At 42.0% G+C, this 25,587-nt stretch overlaps 1 pseudogene; it reads right to left on the bottom strand.

Moving 5' to 3' along the window:
* LOC127512399 (myosin heavy chain, fast skeletal muscle-like) overlaps positions 1–25,040 on the bottom strand; it is a 36,986-nt pseudogene extending 11,946 nt beyond the window's left edge.
* Between the last annotated feature and the right edge of the window lie 547 nt (positions 25,041–25,587).

Below are 25,587 nucleotides of genomic sequence, written 5' to 3'. Positions count from 1 at the left end.
TACAACCCTATAAAGGAATTCAATTAAACAAACTACATTTAGGTCAAAAATGGTAATAATATCTTTTTAAAGAATTTATCTTCTGTCATATCAATTGGTTTAGTATGAACTCATACAAATAACAACATCAACTGCAAAGTATTTCAGCTTCTTACCACAAGCTGGAACTCCTCTAGGCTCCTGTGAGACTTGCTGTGCTCTCCTTAAAACTTATATTGAGGTCAATTTGCACACTAAGCAGAGGCTATAAATGGATAGGCTAATTTATGGTATGAAGGTACACCTATTCTCAGTCATCAACAGATATGGCAGCATTTTACACATCAGTTATAGGTGTATATAGTACTAGTTTGATAAGGTGTCCGCATTTTGATTAAATGACATAACAGTCATAGTCATAATAATATATTTTTACATTTACATATTTTTAAATATCTATTTACATTTATGCTTAATAAATATTTCATTTCTAAATGACTAACAAGAAAAAAAAAATCATTTTTACAAAATCTGTATAGGCATACAGCTGCTATTGAATTTAATTTGTGGGAAATTATTTTCAGTTGTCTCTTAAATTGGAATAATATTAAAACAAACATAAATTACACATTTAATATCTAATATTTTAATCACAAACACGTATTATAACAGACAAGCCCATATAAGTAATTGACTGGAAGATTGCCATCCAAGCTGTCTCATAAAACAAATACCATGATAGTTCACTCCAGTGAACTAGAGTGTCTATTTATACCTAATGCAGACGGATGCTTTTTATGATTGGGATGGGTAGACTATATTACTCAATGAGAGGAAAGATTCAGTGATATATCCATTTGCTTTGTTGTGAACACTGTAGTGTTTCCATTTTTATTGCTGTTTATTGCAATGTTTCCATATTTTAATGTAAGGCATCTTTAAACTTAATTAGAGGTGGTACAACAGTTTGCACTTATTCAAAGTTTATACTTTAACACAGATATGAAGTTAATATGGGGGGAAAAAATTACAAAGTATTGTTGCAATTAGTCATCACAACAGTAAAGTACATCCAACCTCAAATGCTGAAGAAATTGGGAAAAAAAAAAAAAAAAAATCATTGCTCATTTTAAAGTTTTAAAGATTCACTTTTCTTTGGCTTGGGAAATGAGGAAGAGGCAAATTAGACCTAAGTATCAATTTGGTTACATGAGCTGCACTTCTGGGAATGAGTACAAGGGGCCCAGAGCTATGGGGGCCCACAACGATTGCCCTGAGGGCCCTCATGTCATGGATGTGGAGTCTCTCTCCATTTAGTGATGCCCTTGCGAGTATAGTGATGGAAGATGATGATGAAGATAAGGAATTATACCCTCATCTTCTAGACGATGATGAAGAGGAGGAGGAGGATGCCATTGAAAGAAATTATAGTCTGCCCCAACCCAGATTCCACTCCAAGATAGGTAGTTGATCATGCTCATTCCCCAAAATGGCATAATTATCATAGAGAAGAACAAAGTTAACAGTTTTGTCGTTTCTGCACCATTTGAGTGGATCACATCATGAGCAAATGATCAACAATTGTAGAATGGGAGCAGGTGAGGGACCCTGAGAACCATCTCAGACAATGGGGTGTCTCAACTTCATTAGTATTCAGACCACAGCTGTAACAACAGAAGCAACTTCATTTACATTAGGGGTGGTAAAGTGTCATGGGATAAAAGGTTTTAGATTTGGATGTTCTGGGTTCATTCTGACTCTGTTGAACTCAAGGTGCTGCATGTACTTTGTCACTGCTATGCTGCAATAAACTTCTTTATTAAGATCTTCAACATCCTAACCATTTTTTTCCCCTACATCATCCTCCCACCTAATTCATCTCGTCCACCTAGTAATCAGAGTGGAGGCCCCACTCCTCTCCTGCTGTGGAATTAGACCTTATGGAAGTCTGTTGCAGCACTGCGGCCAAAGTTTTCATCTATTGGCCCTCTCAGCAGGTGGGCCAATGGGCAGAGAGGGATCTCTATGATGATAAGAGGTACTGTGTACCTGTTAAGGGTTTTGCACGACTGGATATACAAGAGCAAATAGGGGTTAGATGCCTTCAAACGCTGAAGACTCAGCTGGACTTCCTCCTTCAGGTGTGTTGCCTGAGTCTGATGCTGAGTTGGCAGTCGTGCTTGCCTGGGCTGCCACGAGCATTGGGCTTAAGTGCGTTCCATTCCCTTCGCCCAAGCACTTGAAGTTATATGGTTTCTGGATGCATTCTACCCGGAGGTGCACAAGGAATTCACAAAGACATGGAAAGTGGCATTCTTGGGCAGAACATGTTTCGCTGGGTCCTCCATTCTCTCTACCCTCGACGGTGGGGCAGCGCAGGGGTACGTGGATGTTCCCCAGGTGGAGTGTGTGATTGCGCTGCATTTATTTTTATAAATTTACCTAGTCTCTGACAGCAAGGTCTTACACTGCTGCTGGCCAGGCCGCTTCCACCCTCCACGCTATGGATATCCTGCAAGTATATCATGCAACAGAGTTGAAAGATTTGGACGAGGGTAGTCCCGACTCTGAGTTGCTGCAGGAGCTGCATTCCACAACCGACTATGCTCTCCGAACTATGATTATTTGACACCCCAGTTGCTTATGGTGCCCTCTTCGGCGACACCGTTGAGGGATTTGCTCAACAGTTTTTTGCTGTGAAGAAACAGGCAGAGGCTATTAAGCACATCCTGCCTCGCTGTCGCTCCGCTTCCAGGGAAGCCATGTACATCATGGGTGACCAGCAGTTAGCCAAGGCCTCAGGGACCATCTGGTCGTCATCAATGTCGGGCCCCCTGCGAGTGCTGGCAGCTAGACCCCAGCAGTCTTCCCACAGGCAGGTGGTGCCACCAGCCTGTCAACATACCTCCAAGAACCCACGCAAGGCTTTGAGGTAGACCTGAGATGGGCGACCCAGAGATGAAGAGGCTGTGGATCTGCTTGCGCCACATATGTGGGCGAGCCTCACTCCTACAAGGGGCGAGTAAATTTTACACCTTCACAAAAAGAACAGTTTCCTCTTTCCCTGGGTCATACATTCACTCATGATGTACATGGCTCTCGTTCTCTCAGTGGTCACACACCGATACACAGCATCAGAACCTCAGTGGATGCAACTCTTTCGCCGTGTTCTGCTGTGCCAGGCCTGCACACAGGTAAGTGCTCTGCACCACACCTCTGCCACTGCAGGCCTCCGGACCAAGGTCGGTGCTCAGCTACACCGTTTGTCATGGGTTCTCAGGGATGCAAAGCCTCCTGACATGACAGGCCTTGCTCCACCTTTCCGTGGGCTCTCAGCCATGGGTACTCCGAGTATTGTTCCCTTAGTACTGCTCGTGCAAAGTCTGGGCGCGTGGCTAACTGCTGGTCAGGACAATCCAGCTCAGCTATGCGATTCAATTCGCCAGGCACCAGGGCGGGCTCTTCACCTCTGTGTTCTCTTCACCTCGGAGCGAGACGAAGACATTGCTGTCCTGTGGCAGGAGATCATAACCCTTCTAGCAAAGGATGCGGTAGAGCCTGTCCCCCCCCCAAGATGAAGAAGTGTTTCTACAAAGAAGGGTGGCAGTTTGAGACCAATCCTAGATCTGTTGATGCTCACGGTCAAACACATGCTCTTCACCTCGATTGCTCCTGTTTGCCTGACTGCTCAGAGTGGTTTGCGTCCGTAGCTCCGTATAGCTTTGTTTTGAATATCTTACTGTAATTCCTTGTTTATATTATCATCATATATCTGATATTTTCTAATATTGCCTATCACATTAATCTGACGTTGCTAGCTTTTTAATCTTTTAATCTAGATCACTATCACAACGCGTTAGCATTTCGCTAGCCTGTTAACTTTTTATCCATGCCTACCGTCTTCTTCTCTCTCGTGCTCCTTTTTCTACGAGTCCATCAAACAACTGTGGTAAGTCGGATCAGTCTACAAACATGGCGAGTCATGTCATCCTCTCCTTTTGTTGTTACTTGCACTGCCTGTTACATGTATAGTATAGCTTTCTCTGTCAGCGACGAGGGATTCACATGTCATAAATGCAGGGAGATAGTCAGGCTGACAGAGAAAATCTCAGAATTAGAGACCAGACTTTAATCGAGGATAGTAAGAATGTAAGGGCTTAAAGCCCGGGATACACTGCATGATTTTAGCAATCCTATAAGATCATTACTTTATCACACTGTGCCCCATGGATCTACTAAACTTGGGTACGACATGCATGTAGACTGTACGATGATGACACCTGTTGACTTGTAGGCTACGATGCAAGTTTCCATAGAAGAATAAAATGTCATCAGCATGCGCTAGCGGTAAACAAAACACCATGTTGAATCACACTTTGGCAGTTGTAGTTTTTATTTGTGCTGTAAATAAAAAGGAAGCGGCGAAAGAAGAAGTGAAAAGAGCTTGAGTTAAGCCGTTTTAAGTTTTAGCGCCATGTCGCTTTGATTTCATGTCGCATTTTCATTGGCTGGTCAGTAGACGTGGGTCGTAGCAGCAAACACACTGTGCGTTGATCATACTGAATTTCTGACACTGTCAGAAAACTATTGTAGGCTATCTTTGGTCGCAAGACCGGGAAAACGGCCATCTTTGAACCTCTCTCACTGTACGACATAAGACTACAGATTAAGAGCCACGATCACAGAAATCGCCACAATTGTTTCACTATGGCAATCTTTCGTCTGGGACAGCCAAAAATTGTGCAGTGTATCCCAGGCTTTAGATACTGTTTTGGATGCAACTAGCTTAGTGAACTCTGTACATTGTTCGGTTCCCAGCTGTAGAGCCTGTGCAGCAGGGCAAATGGGAGACCGTGAGACGGCCTAGTTGTGGGGCAAAACACCGCTCTTCCGTTCCGATTAGAACAGCAAACAGGTTTTCCCCACTCAGTGATGCACCCACTGAGAATCCTGTTGAAAGTGCCCTAGTTATTGGTGATTCTATTACATGGAACGTGAAAATAGAGACACCAGCCACCATAGTCTTATGTTTGCCGGGAGCTCAGTCACAGGACCTGGTCTGCGAACACACAAACCAGGTCCTTTGGCACCTAACCCGACTGGGACTTCGGGTCAACTGGGAGAAGTGCAAGCTCTCCCCTACGCCGAGCCTCTCTTTTCTCGGTGTGCAGTTGCACTCAGTCACCATGACTGACACAACCGATGTTTCAAGTTTGTGAAATATTACTTCCTCATACAGGACAGCATGAGAGTGTATTTTGAAGCTCATCCAGATGCAAACTCTGAGGAGCATGTCAGGTCTGTTTTGACCAAGGCTGAACGACAGCTCAAGGACAAGTTTGATGGCCGGCCAACCAAACCACTGCCATATGTTTTAAACTGCTAAGGTTTTCTCAGGAATCTCTTAATTTAGTTGTTTTGCATGGCTTATGCAGACTTATCTTACCAAGATATGCTGCTCTTAGAAAGGGTGTTGTTGACCATTTTGAAATCAGCTAGTGGTTCTTGTCTGTATATTTGCAGTATTTGTCATATATATGCAGTTTTTTAAGTATATTTTTATGGTTCTGTTCTGCAGAAAATGACTATTCTCTGTATTGTGCTGAACTAATGGTAAACATGAAGGACGTGCCAAGCACGGAGCGAATGGTGCTATGCAGTAAGCAGTGGAAGATGATGACCCAGAAAGAGAAGGACATGTTCCAGAAACAATGCGAATAGGTCTCAATTGTCCCATCCCCAACCCATCCACTTTCAATTGTTTAAACCCCCCCAAAAAAGAAGAAAATAATAAAGTCCCCCTGTAGTCAATAGTTTTATCCCTTAAAACTCATCTTTGATCACCAAAATGACATATTCAAACGTTTTTTCCTGTAAAAAAAATCTCTTCATGCCTTAAAATATCTTGAATGTAACTCCACTTCATTTAGTATATATGGGTCAATGACGTGACGCCTATTTTTTTTTTTTTTTTTGTCCAAAGGCCTTAATAATAATAATAATAATAATAATAAAAAGATATGACATCCAAAGTATGTAAGGTAGTACAACTAGATCTCTTTTATTGAATCCAAAATTTTAATTACAGACTTTAATTACATTTTGCTACATATAAAGGTATTTTAAAGATTTTGAAGTGTCAAAAGGTAATTCGGTTTAACTTGCCAAAACAGCCATTTCATTTGTGATTAAAATATCTTAAAATGTAATCATTGTATATATGTTTTATAGTGGCATGATTTTATAACATCATATATCAACATAGTGCAAAATGGTATTAAAATTATGTGTAGAAGTCGTTGCTTTGTTAAGAGAAAGAATGTCCGGAAAAATGAATTTCATTGATGTCATTTGGAGTAACCAATATAAAGGGACCTTTTTGGATCAAGTCATTCAGACACCTGCAAATGACCACATGGTCATGAAGCAAAGTAACTAACTCTCTCTTAACTATTTTAAAAATTGAAAATTTTTCAAAACTTTCAAAATTTTCAAAACATACAAGGCAGCTCTATGCCCTGAAGTGGTGCATTTTCACAGCGTGGTGTTACTCCCGAGGTAAGGATCCACAGAGATGTAATCACGGGTCAGTGCTTTCCTTCCTACAGCAGGGCCTCGAGAGGCACCTGTCTGCCTCAACTTTGAAAGTGTAGGTGGCTGCAATAGCAGCTTACCACGACACTGTGGATGGCAGTTCCTTAGGAAAGCACAACTTGAGTTAGGTTCCTCAGAGGTGCCCGGAGGTTGAATCTAATGAGACCGTGCCTTATCCCCTCTTGGGATCTTTCTCTGGTCTTGCAGGTTCTGCAGAAAGATCCATTTGAGCCTTAGCAATCAGCGGAGCTTAGGGCCCTCTCAATGAATACGGCCCTCCTGATTGCGCTCACATCTCTCAAGAGAGTGGGGGACCTAAAGACCCTCTCAGTTAGTGAAACATGCCTGGAATTCGGGCCAACCCACTCCACATTATCCTGAGACCCTGGCCTGGATATGTGCCCAAAGTTCCCACTACTCCCTTTAGGGACCAAGTGGTGAACCTGCAAGCGTTCCCTCCTGACGAGGGTAACCCAGCCTTGTCTCTGTTGTGTCCAGTGTGCGCTTTGCACACCTGGACCCCACACAGAGTTTCAGACGATCTGAACAGCTCTTTGTCTGCTTCGGAGGTCAGCAGAAGGGGAAGGCTGTCTCCAAACAGAGAATGGCCCACTGGATTTTGGATGCGATTCTCCGGGTGTATCAGGCCCAAGGTGTGTCGTGCCCGTTTGGAGTGAGAGCTCACTCCACTCAAGGTGTCACCGCCACTTCGGCTCTGGCACACGGTGCTTCCTGTCCCTCTGGGAAAGAATCAGTTTCGACACACATCTCCATTCCCTCCATCAGGAACTAGGGTTACCACATGTAACCAAGACGTTATCCTTTTTTAAAAAGTGAAAGCCAATTGTATATTTGTCTGTGATATAATGGTATAGATGGTGTATTCCTAGTAAGTTTTTGAGGGTTCACCTATAGACATATATACTGTACCTTGAAAACTAAGATATTAAACTAACTAAGGTATTAAGATAGATCACTTGTTGATCAGTCCCATTTTTTTGTATTTTGTAATCTGTGTAAATTTCCTCCCAGATGAACACAGTGGCCAAATTTATCATTTGTCTAGTAGTCTACCTGTTACATCAACTAATAGGGTTAACCTACAAGACTAGCAGTCCGGTGGGTTACATGAACCTGGTAGCGGACAAGTTTGTTATTAAAGAGCAGTCAGCTCTTCGTCTCTTGTGCTGAAAATTATAAGGGGAGACCTATTTTACATCAGCTGCTCTCATTGGGTGGTAAACGGGATTAATGATGTTACAAAGAGGCAAAAATTCAATTCAATTCACATTTATTTGTATAGCACTTTTCACAATACGTATAGTTTCATAGCAGCTTTACAGAAAATGGATGTCTACATTACAATTTAGAATGATCTGTTATCAGAGGTGACTGTGTCCAAGTTATGTATTTCAGAATTGTACAAATACAAATCATGCAGTTAGCTAACAATGCATTAGTTTGAACAATGTGTGAAAGCAGAAACAATGAGCTCAATAAAGTAAAGAATACATGTTAACAAATGAGTAGGATATATAGAAAAATTTAGCATTGGTGTTGATTCAGTTTGGATCATCTGAAGTCCTGTCAAGAGTTGGAGTCCTCTCGAGTCGTCTCTTCACTAGTGTGTGGACATCTGAAGTCCTCACAGGCGTTGGGGCCTCTGAAGTCTTCATAAAAGAACTGGAGATGACGTACTCTCTAGTTACCTCAGGATGGGCATCCCGAGATAAAACACAAAAGCAAATGGAAAATAATTAGCATAGCTGCTGTTCATAACATTCATAACACATAGGCATGTGCATTTTATCTGATATATCTGGAGTACAAGGATATGAGATGCATTATGTGAATGAGTCTGAACCCCGAACATTATCAGGAAAGCTGTTCCAGAGTTTAGGAGCCAAATGTGAAAATGCTCTCCTTCCTTTAGTGGGCTTAGATATAGGTACTACCAGAAGCCCTTTTTAAACCATAAAACCAGAAGAGTTTTGTGACCTTAAATAGCATGATGGATTGTTAAATACACAGGAGCTAAAACAATTTAGGGCCTTATAGGTCAGTAGCAATACTTTATAAATGATATAGAACTTAATAGCTAACCAGTGTAGAGAAGATAAAATTTGTTTTTTTATATGATCATATTTTCTTGACCTAGTAATAACTCTAGCAGCCGCATTTTGGACTAATTGTAGCTTGTTTATCGAGAATGCAGGACAACCAGCTAGTAATGCATTACAGTAATCTAGTCTAATTTTTCTGCACCAGAAACAGATAACATGTTCCGTAGCTTTTATAATCTCCATCAGGGCTTCGAGCTCACTACAGGATTGGCTACCTTCTGGGCACTGTTCAGGGATGTTTCTATTTAGGACATTTGTGCTGCGGTGAGCTGGGAATCACCACACACATTTGTGAGATATTATAGACTGGATGTGACTGATGTAATGATGGGTCGGCAGAGCGGGGATCCATTTGCAAGCTTTATTAAGAACAGTATTTACACAGGTAGACAGGGGCAAAGGCAGGAACATAAACAAGGACAGGCAATGGTCGAGGCAGGCGGCAGACAAACAGTATCAGGTCACAGGCAGAGATCAGGGCAGGTGGCAAACAAACACAGTCCAGGAAACAGGCAAGGTTCAGGGCAGGCAGCAGAGAATCACAAAGAATAAACAATCCAAACGGAAACCAGGAAACAGTCCACAAGAAAACGCTTAGTAGTGATCACCAGGGCAAATCAAGACTTCGCAAAGGGTGTGTGTGTGTGTGTGTGTGTGTGTGTCTTAAATAGTCCAGGTAATGATCTGCAGGTGTGTGTGGCAATTGGTGATTGGTGCATGTGATTGGAAGGGAGGATTATGGGAAGTGGAGTCCAGGAACTGACAGGAACAGACAGTGATCGTGACATAACGCCCCCCTTCCGGAAGGCGCGTCCTCGTGGCGTAAATGGCACAGATAGGGAGGGGGGGGGGTGGGTACATTGGAGACCTGTTGGCAGACGGGAACGGGGTCTCCAATGCAGGTCAGGTGGCTTGGGCGACCACGGCAGGTCAGGTGGCTTGGGCGACCACGGCAGGTCAGGTGGCTTGGGCGACCACGGCAGGTCAGGTGGCTTGGGCGACCACGGCAGGTCAGGTGGCTTGGGCGACCACGGCAGGTCAGGTGGCTTGGGCGACCACGGCAGGTCAGGTGGCTTGGGCGACCACGGCAGGTCAGGTGGCTTGGGCGACCACGGCAGGTCAGGTGGCTTGGGCGACCACGGCAGGTCAGGTGGCTTGGGCGCCCACGGCAGGTCAGGTGGCTTGGGCGCCCACGGCAGGTCAGGTGGCTTGGGCGCCCACGGCAGGTCAGAGTCCGTAGCCGGCCACGGCAGTTCACAGGCGGTTGAAGGCCGTGGGCGTGTAAGGTCCCCACCCGCAAGCTCAAGCAGTTCGGAGGCCGCTGATGATCGCGGCCGTGCAGGGTCCCCACCCACAAGCTCCCCACCCTCAGGTATATGGCCCCCCCCCAAAAAAGTTCTTGGGGAATTCAACGGAGGCCGTGGCGGTTTCGTGGGTAAGGAGCTCGGGTGGCGCCGGCAGGGCGAGGAGCTCGGGTGGCGCCGGCAGGGCGAGGAGCTCGGGTGGCGCCGGCAGGGCGAGGAGCTCGGGTGGCGCCGGCAGGGCGAGGAGCTCGGGTGGCGCCGGCAGGGGCGAGGAGCTCGGGTGGCGCCGGCAGGGCGAGGAGCTCGGCGCGGCCTCCGGGCCGTATCAGGAAGAGCGGATTGCTCTGGGACGGCAGCGGGCTGCTCTGGGACGGCAGCGGGCTGCTCTGGGACGGCAGCGGGCTGCTCTGGGACGGCAGCGGGCTGCTCTGGGACGGCCTCCGGGCCTACAGCGGGCTCTGGGAAGGCCTCCGGGCCTTGAGGGATGGAGGAAGCCTTCTTCCTCCTCCTCCTCCGTTTGCATGGTCGAGGCGGTGGCTCTGTGCCTACCTCCTCTGTGGGCGCTGCAGCGGGCTCACGGGGTGGAGCGGACTCACTGGCTGGGACGACCCCTATGTTCCCCGACACTGGAGGGGCGGCCATCTTGTCCATAGCATCCAGAGAATTTGAGCGCGTCGCAACCGGCGAGCTTGGGCGCGTCGCAACCGGCGAGCTTGGGCGCGTCGCAACCGGCGAGCTTGGGCGCGTCGCAACCGGCGAGCTTGGGCGCGTCGCAACAGACGAGCTTGAGGGCGTCGCAACAGACGAGCTTGAGGGCGTAGCAGCCAGCGGGCTTGAGTGCGAAGCGGCCGGCGGAGGCTTAGGAATGCCAGCCGCTCGTGCTGAAGTCAGCGGTGGATCAGCCACACTGGAACGCAACCCACTCCGCTCCCAAACAGATCCAGAGACGTAACGTGACTCTAGAAGAACAGCGGGGACATGACGTTGTTCTGGAAGATCAGAGGAGACGTGACTTGGCTCACGGAGGTCAACTGTGACTTGACTTGGTTCAGGATAATCAGCGCTGACTTGACTTGGTGTTGTTATTATGGTGGCCGCCATTTTGTGAGCGTCATCTGGCGCGGCGGCCATTACGTGAATGGATGAAGTGTCGCATTTCTCCACGACACCCACAGTAAACGGAGAGCCAACAGTCAATAAAAGCATAATCCAAAAACAGACTTAGAGATGAACGGGGTCCCTCACGAATGAGTTGTTTTTTAAGTGGCTGATTGATGCCCTCACAGAAAAAAGTCTATGAGCACGCAGTCCGGCAGATCTGACCAATAAGCAATGTTCAAATATTCAGTGATATAATCCTCTATCGATCGTGTGCCCTGCGTGAGTCCTAATAACAACTGTGCGATATTCCTACCGGGCCATTGTTCTTCAGGAAAGCCGCTGGATCCATGTGTTGGCGAAGTCTTCTGTAATGATGGGTCGGCAGAGCGGGGATCCATTTGCAAGCTTTATTAAGAACAGTATTTACACAGGTAGACAGGGGCAAAGGCAGGAACATAAACAAGGACAGGCAATGGTCGAGGCAGGCGGCAGACAAACAGTATCGGGTCACAGGCAGAGATCAGGGCAGGCGGCAAACAAACACAGTCCAGGAAACAGGCAAGGTTCAGGGCAGGCAGCAGAGAATCACAAAGAATAAACAATCCAAACGGAAACCAGGAAACAGTCCACAAGAAAACGCTTAGTAGTGATCACCAGGGCAAATCAAGACTTCGCAAAGGGGGTGTGTGTGTGTGTGTGTCTTAAATAGTCCAGGTAATGATCTGCAGGTGTGTGTGGCAATTGGTGATTGGTGCATGTGATTGGAAGGGAGGATTATGGGAAGTGGAGTCCAGGAACTGACAGGAACAGACAGTGATCGTGACAACTGAGCCATCTCTGGATCATTCAGTGCTTGGTATGTGAGCGGTGCGTGATACATCTGTAGAGGCTTAATTGTGCTAACTGGAAGGCTGGTTCACAGAACACTGCAGTAGTCCAGTTTTAAGCTTTACAGTATATTCAGATAGGTACTGTATGGTCTGATTTTTGTAATGGTGTTAAGTGTTCATTTGAATAGCATTGAGGTTTAACTGTTTAAGACTCAGAATACTATTTTAAACTACAATGTTGAGTAGAGTATTTTCTAAAATTGTTTGAGCAAGATAACATCAATCCAGGGTGGAAACTTTATAGGAGAAATGTTTGTGCGAATGCAAACAGTGAAGATGAGAATTAAATTTTATGGAACCTTTTTAACTTTTATGGAACCTTTAAGACACTTGATAATCAGCACTCTTATAGTGTGAATTATAAGTGTATCTTGAAAAATCTTGAAAAATCACACAAAGTCTTATTATTTGCTGAAATATACAGGTTTATTAAGAAAGTACTTCTACATTAAACAATCATATTATATGACTTCAGTAAAGTTTTCCTTTCAAGTTTTAAAGATTCATTCTTCTTTGACCTGGGAAAAAAGGAAGAGGCAAACAGCCTTATTAACAAAAATGAGCTCCACTTTACTTAATGAAGATAATACAGATGTGCAAATGTCATACAGGACATGTAACATCAGCAAAATGCAATTATTATAGTTCCACTATACTTCTGCTAAGAGGTACTTCATGTATTTAGATAAACAATTTGAATAATAAAAAAAACTCATCTACTGAGTCTAACCTTTCCAGCATCACGGCTCTTAACTCTGAGCTTGTTGACCTGAGACTCAGAAATGTCAGCACGCTCCTCAGCCTCTTCCAGCTCATGCTGCACCTTCCTCAACTTGGACAGGTAACCATTGGCTTGCTCCTCCTAAAGGTTTATATATATGGTTCATGTATAATCAAATTAGCATTCACATATAAATAAATACAGTCAACACATTCTATTTGGTTTTACATACCGCCTCTTCAGACTGCCTCTTGTAGGCTTTGACCTTCAGCTGCAGTTTGTCAACCAGATCCTGGAGTCTGGCGACGTTCTTCTTGTCCTCGTCAGTCTTCAAAAAATACACATATTTACTAGATTAAGTCTTGATCCTTCACTAAAAAAATAGGTATTGTCAGTACATACAATATTATATGGACTCTTTTGTCTGAATGAACTTATGAGAAATACAGTCATACCTGATAAGTGAGCTCTTTCACTCTCCTCTCATATTTGCGGACACCCTTAACAGCATCAGCTCCACGTCTCTGCTCTGCTTCAACTTCAGTCTCAAGCTCACGAACCTATAGTAAAGATTATTTTTAATTAAACAATTCATTCATAATGTAACATAATGTAACTTCACATTGCCCACATCATAACTATAAAGATGCTTACTCTGGACTCCAGTTTCTGGAGTTGTTTCTTTCCTCCCTTCATGGCCAGATTCTCAGCCTCATCCAGACGGTGCTGCAGGTCTTTCACTGTGACCTCCAGATTCTTCTTCATCCTCTCAAGGTGAGAACTGGTGTCCTGCTCCTTCTTGAGCTCTTCTGCCATCAATGCAGCCTTTTGCATGAATGCAGAAATTCATTAGATCCACATTTTTTAAGTACACACATGTCTTGGTGAAACATTTGGCTGCTACTGTTACTCACATCAGTAATGGCCTTCTTGGCCTTCTCCTCTGCATTTCTGGCTTCCTGTACAGTGTCATCAACTTCACTCTGGACATGAACAAGGTCAGCCTCAAGCTTCTTCTTGGTGTTCAGGAGACTTGTGTTCTACAAAATGATAGGCAACAGTATGAACATTTTGCATGATGCTCTCAATTTTCTTAATTTCAGGGAAATAATATGCACTTACCTGAGAGTGCAGCAGCCCAACACGCTCACTGATATCCACCAGCTCTTGTTCAGCCACTTTGCGGCCTCTCTCTGTCTGCTCTAGAGCAGCTCTCAGCTCCTCAATCTCAGACTGCATCAGAGCGTTTCTGCGCTCCACCATGGCCACCTGCTCCTTCATGTCTTCCTGTCCTCTCACAGCATCATCAAGGTGCAGTTGGGCATCCTGCACATAAACGGAAACTTTACAATAAGCTTTTAATGTGTTTTCTGTTGGCCTTTACTTAACATAGGTTAGATTAAAATATTAATACATCCTGAAATCAAACAGAAGTTACATACCTTAAGTTGTCCCTGAACGTTCCTGAGCTGTTTCTGGGCCTCAGCAGCCTGGCGATTGGCATGGCTCAGCTGAATCTCCATCTCATTAAGGTCTCCCTCCATCTTCTTCTTGATTCTCAGAGCATCATTCCTACTCCTAACTTCAGAGTCCAGAGTGCTCTGCATGGATTCAATGACTCTCTGGCTGTTCCTCTTGATCTGCTCCATCTCCTCATCCTTCTCTGCAAGCTTCCTGTCAATCTCACTTTTGACCTGGTTTAGCTCAAGCTGGACACGAAGAATCTTGGACTCCTCATGCTCCAGGGTGCCCTATGAAATATAAAAACTGCATTTAAATATCAAAATGAAAATATATATTAACAATATATATAATATATTATAATATTATAATATATTATATATAATATATATAATATATTATATATTATAATGGTTCTAGTAAGAATTCCATATTGATCTTCAGATACTTACTTCAGCCTCCTCCAGGGCGGTCTGAATCTCTGCCTTCTCAGTCTCCACTGTCTTCTTGGCTTTTTCCAGCTCATGGATGCCTTTCCCAGTCTCACTTAACTGCTCTGTCAGATCTGAAATCTCCTCTATAGAAAGAAAAAAAAATATAATCTTTATCATAATAAACATTCATTAATCATATGTGCTTACTCTTTAATGCTCACTGAGAATTAGAACATTAAAGATTTTTTCTAATTTGACGGTTTCATTCTTACGCTGTAGATTCTTGTTCTCTCTCTTGAGGGTCTCCAGTTGATCCAGACTTTCTTCATAGGAGTTCTTCATCTTGAACAGCTCAGTGCTGAGTGAACGAGCCTCTTTCTGGGCACCTTCCAGCTCTGCCTGACCTTCCTCATATTTCTGCTTCCATTCTGCCAGGACCTTTGGTGGAGATATTTCAGGATTGAGTTTATTTAAAAAAATGATGAACACAGCCCATTCCAGCAATACTTTACAAAGAGAATATCATATGACTAAAATTGTTTACCTTGTCAAAGTTCTTCTGCTTCTTGTCAAGGTTAGCAGCCAAACCATTGGCTCTCTCCACATCAATCATGAGGTCTTCCACCTCAGCCTGGAGTCTCTGTTTGGTCTTCTCCAGAGACGCACATTTGGAGTTCACTGCCTCAACTTGTTCCTCTGCATCTTGCAGACGCTGAGCCAGCTTCTTCCTGTTAAGTAATACACATGATTCTGAATTCTAATCTATAATATAGCTGTGAGAATTGGGAATATTTATTATGCAATAATATACATACTTGGACTCTTCAAGCTCCTCAGTGCGCTGAATGGCATCAGTTTCATATTTGGTTCTCCATTGAGCAACCTCGCTGTTGGCCTTTGACATTCCCCGCTGCAGCTCAGCCTTTGCCTCCTGCTCTTCCTCAAACTGCTCACGGAGCAGGTCACAGTCATGACGGGCTGATTGTACAGCATGGGCCAGTGCATTCTTAGCCTTGAAGACAAAGTCACATAATATTAGCTTGTCTCTACAGTATTTTAATTAACAAGTATGTGTATGTATTGATTATGCTGTATTACCTTAACCTCTTCTTCAATATGCCTCTTAAGCTCCTCAATTTGCTGAGTGAAAGCTTGTTTGCCTCTGGTGAGCTGAGAAACTAGAGCTTCCTTCTCCTCCAGCTGACGGCCAAATTCACCTGTATAGTTTCAGATTCACTGTGTCAGATTGTGCTGTCTCTATCAGTTCATTTCAAAACAAATGGATGCAAGATTTTATCAGTCAACATTAAAAAAAAGTCCTCTAATAAGACTTTGTTACAGTCAGAAATTCACTGGTGAATAATCTTAATACACTGTTATTGTTTATTATTTTTTTATGATTATTGTTTATTATTGATTATTGTTAATTATTGACATTAATTACTTTTGATATAATATTGATTTGTTCATGATTGGTCACAATTTGTCATTAGTTACCATTTTCAGTTTGAAATCTTGCTCTTTGGGCACTGAGATCATTTATCTGGCGACTGTTCTCATCATTCTTGGACTTAATTTCACTAAGTTGGTCCTCAAGTGTGCGGCACATCTTCTCAAGATTGCCCTGTAAATACAAAACTCATTAGATATTTGAAAAAACTTAAAGACTTGTTATATGTGACCCGTGCTGGCAAAATGAGTCATAATGAGCACATTTTCAAAAATGAGTTATTGTTCTAATCTCTATTAAAAAAACTTCAAAATGATGTATGATTTCTTGGAAACAGACAAAAAAGGACTTAGCTACACCTATTTGAAGTCGTTAGAGTCAGCAAAGTTAATTTTGAGAAAAAGCTAGTTAAAGTTTTCTGAAGGTTCCAAAACAAAATCACCTAGCAAACATATCTTAAAATCCCTGGTAATACCACCAAATTTGGCACACACCAAGTCAAAACCCACATCTATCGGAAAAATATATATTCAACTTTTTTTTCCATGATACCGCAATTGTTTGATTAACGTTAATGAGACAGACAGCCTATATATTAAGACCTACTGTCTTAACACTGATCTAATATAATGTTACACATCAGATGTTTTTCCCCAACAGTAAACCAAACGTTTACTTAAGACATAACAGATAATGTTTGCGTGAATACACGCGAAGACAGATAATTTTAAATACTGTAAATCTGTGTACATGTGTATGCGCAGTCTGAGAGGCATCTTTGTGCTCATGCTTTGGATCTGTCAGTCAGCGCAAGTAAGATCATTTTGCATGAGTTTGAAAATCACATTTCATTGGTTCAGACTCATGCAATCAAGAATTCGCTATGATTAGTCACAAAGATGGAATGCTCCACTTTACAATAATACCATACTTGTGCTGAGGGGAAGTACCAGTCGTCAAGAAGCCAGCAAAGGAAAAACTTGTAAAAACCTCAAATTTGACCTAAATCGTAATTTTTCACTTGTTTTGCCTGTAGCTCGTAATTAGCCTGTGCGCATTCCGAATCATTTTGCAAGTACGGGTCACATATATTCTTCAGAATATTTCCCAACCTTTGCTTTGGCAACAGCTTCCATGTTGCTGGAAAGATCATCAATCTCCATTTTGTATTCACTCTTCTCTTTCTCAAGCTTCTGCTTGACACGCTGCAGGTTGTCGATTTGCTCTCCCAGCTCGGCCACACTGTCTGCCTGCTTCTTGCGGAGGGCAGCAGCAGTAGCTTCATGCTGGAGGGTGGACTCTTCAAGATCACGACGCAGCTTCTGGAATTCAGCTTCACGCTTCTTATTCATCTCGATCTGAGCAGAATTGGCTCCTCCAGCCTCCTCAAGCCTCTCACTGATCTCCTCAAGTTCCCTGGAGAGATCAGCTCTCTGTTTCTCAACCTTGGCACGAGCAGCACGCTCAGCCTCAATCTCTTCCTCCAGTTCCTCAATGCGAGCCTACGGTGGACAGTACTTCATTAGATTTTGGGTGATAATGTATTTGATCATAATGATCATAATGTTTGAAAAAAATCTCAAAATACCTGAAGCTCCTTGATCTTCTTTTGGAGTTGAGCACCCAGAGATTGTTCATCTTCTATCTTGCTAAGCAGCTGGCTTGTTTCAAAGTCTTTCCTGTGGGTGTTCAACAATAAGTAGTTTGTAAAAAAAACAATAACAATAAAAGTTTTCAATGTTTTTAAAGATTTCATGCTTTAATTACTTTTTTATTTTCTCATCAGATTGCTGCTTTTCATTCTCCAGGTCCATGACGGACTCTTGTGATAATTTCAGGTCTCCTTCAAGCTTTCTCTTGGCTCTCTCCAGGTCCATGCGGAGCTTCTTCTCTTGTTCAAGGGAACCCTCAAGCTACAGGAAAATTATATATAAAATATGAGAGGGCTCCGAGCTTGAAGTTTGGCCTGAACCTAGAGAACTCCCCCCGGTTGTGATAAGAATGGTTAGAACTAGAAGTGAGGAGATGGGGTGGTGCAGGGATGCTGGTAAACTGTCAACGAACAGAGGTAAGTATGCTGTATATATACCTCTCATCATTAACTGAGTTGATTAACTGAATGCGCTCCTCTCGTGTTAATTAGGTTAATTATCTGAACGTGCTCTTCCCGAACTTTGTTAATAAAACATCATTTAAAATAATTAATTTACATAATCAACTCACATCATCAACTTGCTGCTCAAGTTTTGTCTTGGATTTGGTCAGGGAGTTGACTTTGTCCTCCTCGGCCTGAAGATCATCCAGTGTCTGCTGATGTGCCTCTTGGAGGGCTTTCTTCTCCTTTGTAAGCTTGGCAAGGCTCTCATCCTGAGATGTCATTTCCTCAGTCAAGTTCTTGACCTGTGTGATTTTTTAGTTTCAAGTGAGCTTATATTTTACAATTTATGTTCTATATCAATATATAAGACAGAGATTAAATCTAATTTTAAACCAACTCAGTCTCCAACCTTATTCTCAGTGGCATGTTTCTCCTTCTCCACTTTAGCCAAGGTGAGCTCCAGGTCATCAATGTCTTTCTTCAGCTCAGAGCACTCATCCTCCAGTTTCCTCTTCTTGGCTGTCAGTTCAGCATTGATTTCTTCCTCATCCTCCAGTCTTTCAGTTGTCTCTTTGAGTTTACCTTCAAGCTGGATTTTGCTCTTGATCAGACCCTCACACCTCTCCTCGGCATCTGAGAGATTCTCAGATTCCTGTTAGTAAAATAGATTGCCATTTCGTTGGAAACCACATTGCTCATTTTAATGGAGCCAAAATTCAGTCAATTCAAGTAAAAATACTCACAGATGCTACTTGCAGCTGCAGATCATTTTTCTCTTGCAGCAGTGATACCATCTTCTCTTCAAGCTCCTTCTTTTTGGCCTCAGACTTAGCCAAAGCTTCTTTGCATTTTTCAAATTCCTCTTTCATGCCTGACAGCTCCTTCTCAGTCTCAGCACTCTTCAGCAGAGGCTTAATCTTGTAGTAAACTTTCATCCATGGCCAGTGTTTGACATTCATGAATGAGCGGATGTTGTATTGAATAGTGTAAATGGACTCCCTGTGAATAATTCAATTATCATTATTTACTGTTTACACAGTTATCATTGATGTCATCTTTACTCATGACAATACTCACCTCCTCTCCGTCATTTTCACATATTCCTTCCTCATCACGTAGCCACGGCAGAGAGCCTGAGTCATTGTGACCAGAGCAGCCAGTTTCTCATCACGCATCTCCTCAAGAGTACCCAGAAGACCAGCTTTAAAGAACACCTGAATTTATGTAAAACAATAAATCAAAAGATATTGATTTAGCCTGTATAGGCTAGATGATCATAATCAGTGAATCTTTGAAAGTTCACTGCTGAATATGAACCTTTGTGTGTCCAAATCTGTACTCGTCATGATCGACGTCGATGGATCCCAGGAGTTTCTCACTGGCCTTCTTGTTATCCATAAACTGTCCTTCAGGGATAACACCGGCATTCAGCACCTTGTATCTGTGGAAAATTGATCAAAATACTTCATGTCTTTTCAATAGGAGCCTCCTGCAGGAAATGGTATTTTCATGTGGTCTAATTTACCTCTGCTTAAAGTCACCGTATTGGATTCTGCTGGGGAAGCCCTTTCTGCAGATTCTGATACCCTCCAGTACACCATTACACCTCAGCTGGTGGATAACCAGGAAGTTCTCCATGAGACCTATAAAGAACAGTTTATGCCATGAATTTGGTATGTTTGGTCTTGGCGGAATAGATCTGCTATGCTGCTGCTGCTGCTTTTATTGCTGCTGCTGCTGTAGGTTACTGCTGCTGCTGCTGCAGAGCAAGTACGGGACTTGTTACTGCCAATACATACACGACACGCTACTGTGAGCAAGTAAGAGATGCTGCTGCTGTACAATATAGCGTACATTAATTACCCCCAGCAGATCAGCTACAGGTGGAGCTGGGGAAGGTTGAGGGTTTCTGAAGCGCTGCTAAGGCAATGCTACCAAAATATTTTGAAGGTTGAGCACGCAAGCTTATTGGCTGCTGATACAGTAGGAACCAATCAGCTGTACCCTATAGATAATGATGTGATCACGAGCAGGTTGATTTAAAGGACCTACTAGCCTGTGCCATCTAGAGTTTCATGGCAGAACTTTGTATATCTTAAGCCTTTTAATACTTTACCTGGAGTCTTGGACTCATTAGGAATCAGACAGCGCACAAAGTGAGGGTGAGTGCTCCTCAAGTTGGTCATGAGTTTGCCCAAGTTCTCCTGTGGAGAATAGAAAAGGGTTGGCATGCTTTATATTTCTTTTCTTTTTTTTCCCCTCAAGTACAGCAATATTGCTGTGATGTCATCTTTATACATACCCTGAACTGGGAGGACACAGTCTGCATGGAACCACCCTTCTTCTTGCCTCCCTTTTTAGTAGTATCTATTGAGATACAAATATAAAGCAACATGTATAAATGCAAAAACAAGAGAAAAAAAAAAAAAAAAAAAAAAGAAGCTTGGTGAAATTGTTTTTTTTTTTTTTTTCTCTTTACCCTCAACGACAGCTGGGTAGAGAGAAGCCAGCAGTTTGTTAGAAGACTTCTGGTACAGCTGCAGAACAGATTCATTCAATGGATCCTTGTTCTTGTCCAACCAGCCAGTGATGTTGTAGTCCACAGTTCCAGCGTAGTGAACCAGGGAGAAGTGGGCTTCAGCCTTGCCTTTGGCAGGCTTTGGTTTCTGGAAAGCATTGTTTTTGCCAAGATGCTGATCATACAGCTTGTTCTTGAAGGAAGTGTCTGAAGCCTTGGGGAACATGCACTCCTCTTCAAGGATGGAGAAGATACCCATGGGCTGTTTATAAAAGATGTTGTTTATTACAAAAGAAAAATATGACATTTTAAGAATAGACTATGGCAATGAATAAATTCATAAACCATTAAAAACCTTCTCAATGAGCTCAATGCAAGAAGCCAAGTCCATTCCGAAGTCAATGAACTCCCAAACAATGCCCTCCTTCTTGTACTCCTCTTGTTCCAGCACAAACATGTGGTGGTTGAAAAACTGTTGCAGTTTCTCATTGGTGAAGTTGATGCACAGCTGCTCCATGCTGTTGTACTGGAGGAAAAAATAACAGAAACATTTACTGACTTCTGAATAGGATTCAATTTGACATAAAAATAAATAAAATAATCATTCTTACATCAAAGATCTCAAAGCCAGCAATATCCAGCACACCAATGTAGAAATTTCTTTGTTGTTTTGTGTCCAACATCTGGTTGATCCGAATGACCATCCACAAGAACATCCTCTCATAGATAGATTTGGCCAAGGCGCTAACAGAGTTGTACACCTGTAGAATAGATATTTAATTCTGCTCCTGCAATAATTAGCCAGATTTTTAGGTTGAACACATGGACATGCTGGAAATGTTACTATACCTGTGGCACGGTCTGGCCTTTGGTCACAAACTCATTTCCGACCTTGACTCTGGGGTAGCACAAACCCTTTAGCATTTCAGCAGAGTTCAAACCCAGAAGGTAGGCGATTTTGTCAGCCTCTGTTAAATACATTTTAAAATAAATTGTCTTAGCTCTATAGAGTCTTTTGTGTATGTGTAAAATTATAATAAATCAGGCACCAGGTACTTTCACTTTTATTTTTAGATTTATTGATATTTTAAAGGCCAGGAAGCACTAAGACTGGTCTGAAGATACATTGCAAAAAGCACACAAGTCTCACCCTCATTGCCATCAGGCTCAGCCTGCTCCTCACGCTGCTTCTGTTTGAACTTCATGTTACCATGATGAAGCACAGCTCCAGTGAACTTGTAGATGCCCATTTTCTCCTCGTTAGTAAAACCCAGAATGTCAATAGCACTCTGTAAATTACAGAGAAGAATGAGATTTATGATTTGCCATATTTATATAGAATAATTCAATATATTTAAACAGCAATGACTCACATCAGTAGCATCCAGCTCCTCTTTATCATCAATGCTGGCCACTGTGATCTGACCCTGACTGCACATGGGGAAGTCATAGGGGTTGGTGGTGATGAGCGTCATTTCTGTAAAATACACAGCATTCATGAAAGAGCATCTTACAATTTTATCTGGCATTGAAACACTGAATGAAATATGTGCACCTACCAATCAGCTCAGGCTTATGGTTGGTCATCATCTGGTAGAAGATGTGGTAGCCTCTCTCATCTGGAAGCTGGAATGACACTCTAGACTTCTCCAGCAGATCTGTTGAGAGAATGTACTTGAGTCACAATCATCTGAAGAGTGACAGACAAAGACAAATGTGCAGGATGGATCAATGAAATCATGTCCACCTACATGTCTCAATGTCAGCACTAGCCAGTTTTCCAGAAGTACCGAAGTGAATTCTGATAAATTTACCCTGTTTAAAACAAAATAGCATAATACATAAATAATAATAATCTCTTTATAGAAAACTCTGTATAGAAAAATTTAACCAACTGACCATCTGTACTGTAAATAAACAGTGGTTAACTTACAAAACGAGAGGAGTTGTCATTTCTCACAGTCTTGGCATTACCATAAGCCTCAAGCAGAGGGTTGGCAGCAATGATCTGGTCCTCAAGAGAGCCCTGAGATGTTTGAAGGGTATTTTTAGTTATTTAATATTAATTAAGTTATTTAAAGACTGTTTGCAGGCATTTCACAAATTCACATATCATATAGTTTGTGTAAATCAACATCTTTCAAAATAATATATATGACATAGTTTTGTATCTCATACAGTACCTTTATTTTACCCTCTTTCTTCTTTTCACCACCTGATACTGCAACTGTGGCAAAGTACTGGATGACACGTTTGGTGTTCACAGTCTTTCCAGCACCGGATTCTCCACTGGTTTATGAGAGATTAGAAAACAGAAGATTAAAAGACATGTAGACTTTTCAAAGTATATTCAGAAGTTCATTTCTATTTTGTAAATATCTCCATAAAGATTTGCCATCTACATTATACGTTCAATTTTTAATTTTTGTCATGGTCTGAGATTAAATGAAAATACTTACGTAATCAGGACAGACTGGTTTTCTCTATCTGTTGATTGTAATTTGTAAAATATCCAGTAAATACTTCTTATATTAACAGCATCATCTAATTCACCTTAATGAATTCTATATAATTCAATACCATAATGTCTTACCAGTCTGCATAAACTGATAGGCATTGTCAGAGACAGAGAAGATGTGGGGTGGGGCCTCCATACGCTTTTTGCCTCTGTAAGCAGTCACCACTTCTGGATCATACACTGGAAGCATCTTGTAGGGGTTCACAGTTGCGCAGAAGAGTCCAGAGTAGGTCTGAAATGAGTAGAGAAGTGGTCAGATTGCAACAACACAGACAAAATGAACTTAAATGCTGTTTTATGTTGTTTCAGAACCTACGTAGATCATCCATGCAGCATAACGCTCTTTGAGGTTATACAGCACAGAGGCTTCATTGAGATGGGTCATCATGGCCATGTCCTCAATCTTGTCATACTTGGGAGGATTCATTGGGTAGACATCTTCTTCCTTAGCAATTCTCTCCTATTAATTTTTACAAATTAGGTATAAAAGAAAACAACGTAACAAGTAATTTAATGAGCATCTACATGAAATGGAAATTAAAACTCACCTCCTTAGTGTCAAGCAAAACAACTGTGACTTTGCCACCCTCTTTGCTCTTGATTGTTCCCTTGAGGTACAACTCTTTGACATCAGCCACATAGCAGGCAGTCTTGGCATCAAATGGTTTGTTCTGAGCCTCGATTCTCTCCTTCTCAGGCTTACGAAGGTAAATCGAAGCCTTGCCATAAGCGGCCATCTCCGCGTCCGTACTCATGGTGGCGGCTTACTAAAGAGTGAAAAGATAAAATTATCCATTAAAACTTTCATAAATATTCCATGTAACAACAAAGGCAATACTCATGAAATGAAACACATGAATTGTGTTAGGAAAGAGACATATTCCTAAGTTTAGGCTTACACATGAATACAGACACATAAAACAATACTAGATAAACATTTAGATAGCAAGCAAGAAGCAGGTAAGGGGCCCATTAAAGGCAAAAATGTCGACTGAATACGTCTTTCTGGTGATGAAACAGATATGCTGTTGTCAGGGGACAGCATACAGTACAATATGAATTGTGGTATATATGAAGTTTCAGTTCAACACAGAGATTCTCACTGTCGATTATGAGTCTCACTTATGGACTTTCTGCTCGAGTATCCTCCGGCTACGAGTATGAATGGAACAGACATTAAATTACATGTGTGTACTCATTAATGCTTCTTTTTCTGTTTCAAAAGAAATGTGTCAAATCTGATGAAAATATTTCATTTAATTTAAGAGTTATGGCCACTTATATTTATATGCACATAAATAGTTGACATACATGTATACAGTATATCAAGACAGAAAATCAGGTCAGAGGGAGCAATCGATTCAGCATGAGTTAAGATTTTTCTTGTTTCTTACAGTTGTAAAGTTATTAGCATGAATGCAAGTATGGACAGTTTGTGATGCTATAGGGGGTTTGAGTTAGAGACTCCACATTTGCAGTGTTTCATGTTCAGACTGTCCTCTATGTTTGTGCCAAATTTGTATAACTTTCACACAAGAGGTTCTGTGGGCTCTTATAGACTCAAAAGTGGAAGAAGAAAAACAGAATATAATAACAATAAATAAATAAATAAATAAATAAATACAATAGGTGCCTATGCTTGGCCCCTAAAATCCTTAAATTAATCGTACTAATACATTTAAACATATTTGTTTGTAAATAAATTACATAAGTTTTTAAAAGCAGCATGCTTCACCAGTTTTCATCTATGATACAGACTATAACAACTGTTTTCTTCTACCCTAATCCACACACTGAATCAAACTCACTTGCCTTTTGTCCTGAGAGACCAGATGAAATTTTCACTACCCTTGAATTAAAATAAATAAATAAATAAATTCATTAAAATGTATTAACATAAATAAAAATACAATTACTTTAAGTACAGATGCATAAGTGATGATGATAAAATGCCTTTCAGTCACAGTCAGCACAGGCTCTTACCACTGGATGGAACTTCTGAGGTCTTCTCTGCATCTCTTCTGGTCTATCCTCTTGGCTTTTATAGAGGTTGTTCATGCACACCAAGCAGAATCTATACATGGGCATATATTCTGATTTATGATGAGCTTTCTTGACCCAATATAAGAAATTTATGGACAGACACACAGACATCCTATACCTGATGGAATCAGTCATAATTCAAACCTTTATTGCTTTATTGCTTAAACATGTCTCTGACTACTGTACAGCTAAGGTCACAGCTTCTATCTCAAAGTTCATGTGTTATTATTTATTTTTAGTCTATTAATATCTTACATTGACATATGACACACACTGAAGTAAATAAATCCTTTTTTGGGAAGAGGGTACATTTGGAACTCATGAGGGTTGATATATATATGAATGACCCTTAG

Source organism: Ctenopharyngodon idella, chromosome 5 (assembly GCF_019924925.1).
Source record: "Ctenopharyngodon idella isolate HZGC_01 chromosome 5, HZGC01, whole genome shotgun sequence".
NCBI lineage: Eukaryota > Metazoa > Chordata > Actinopteri > Cypriniformes > Xenocyprididae > Ctenopharyngodon > Ctenopharyngodon idella.
This window is presented reverse-complemented; position numbering and strand designations above follow the sequence as displayed.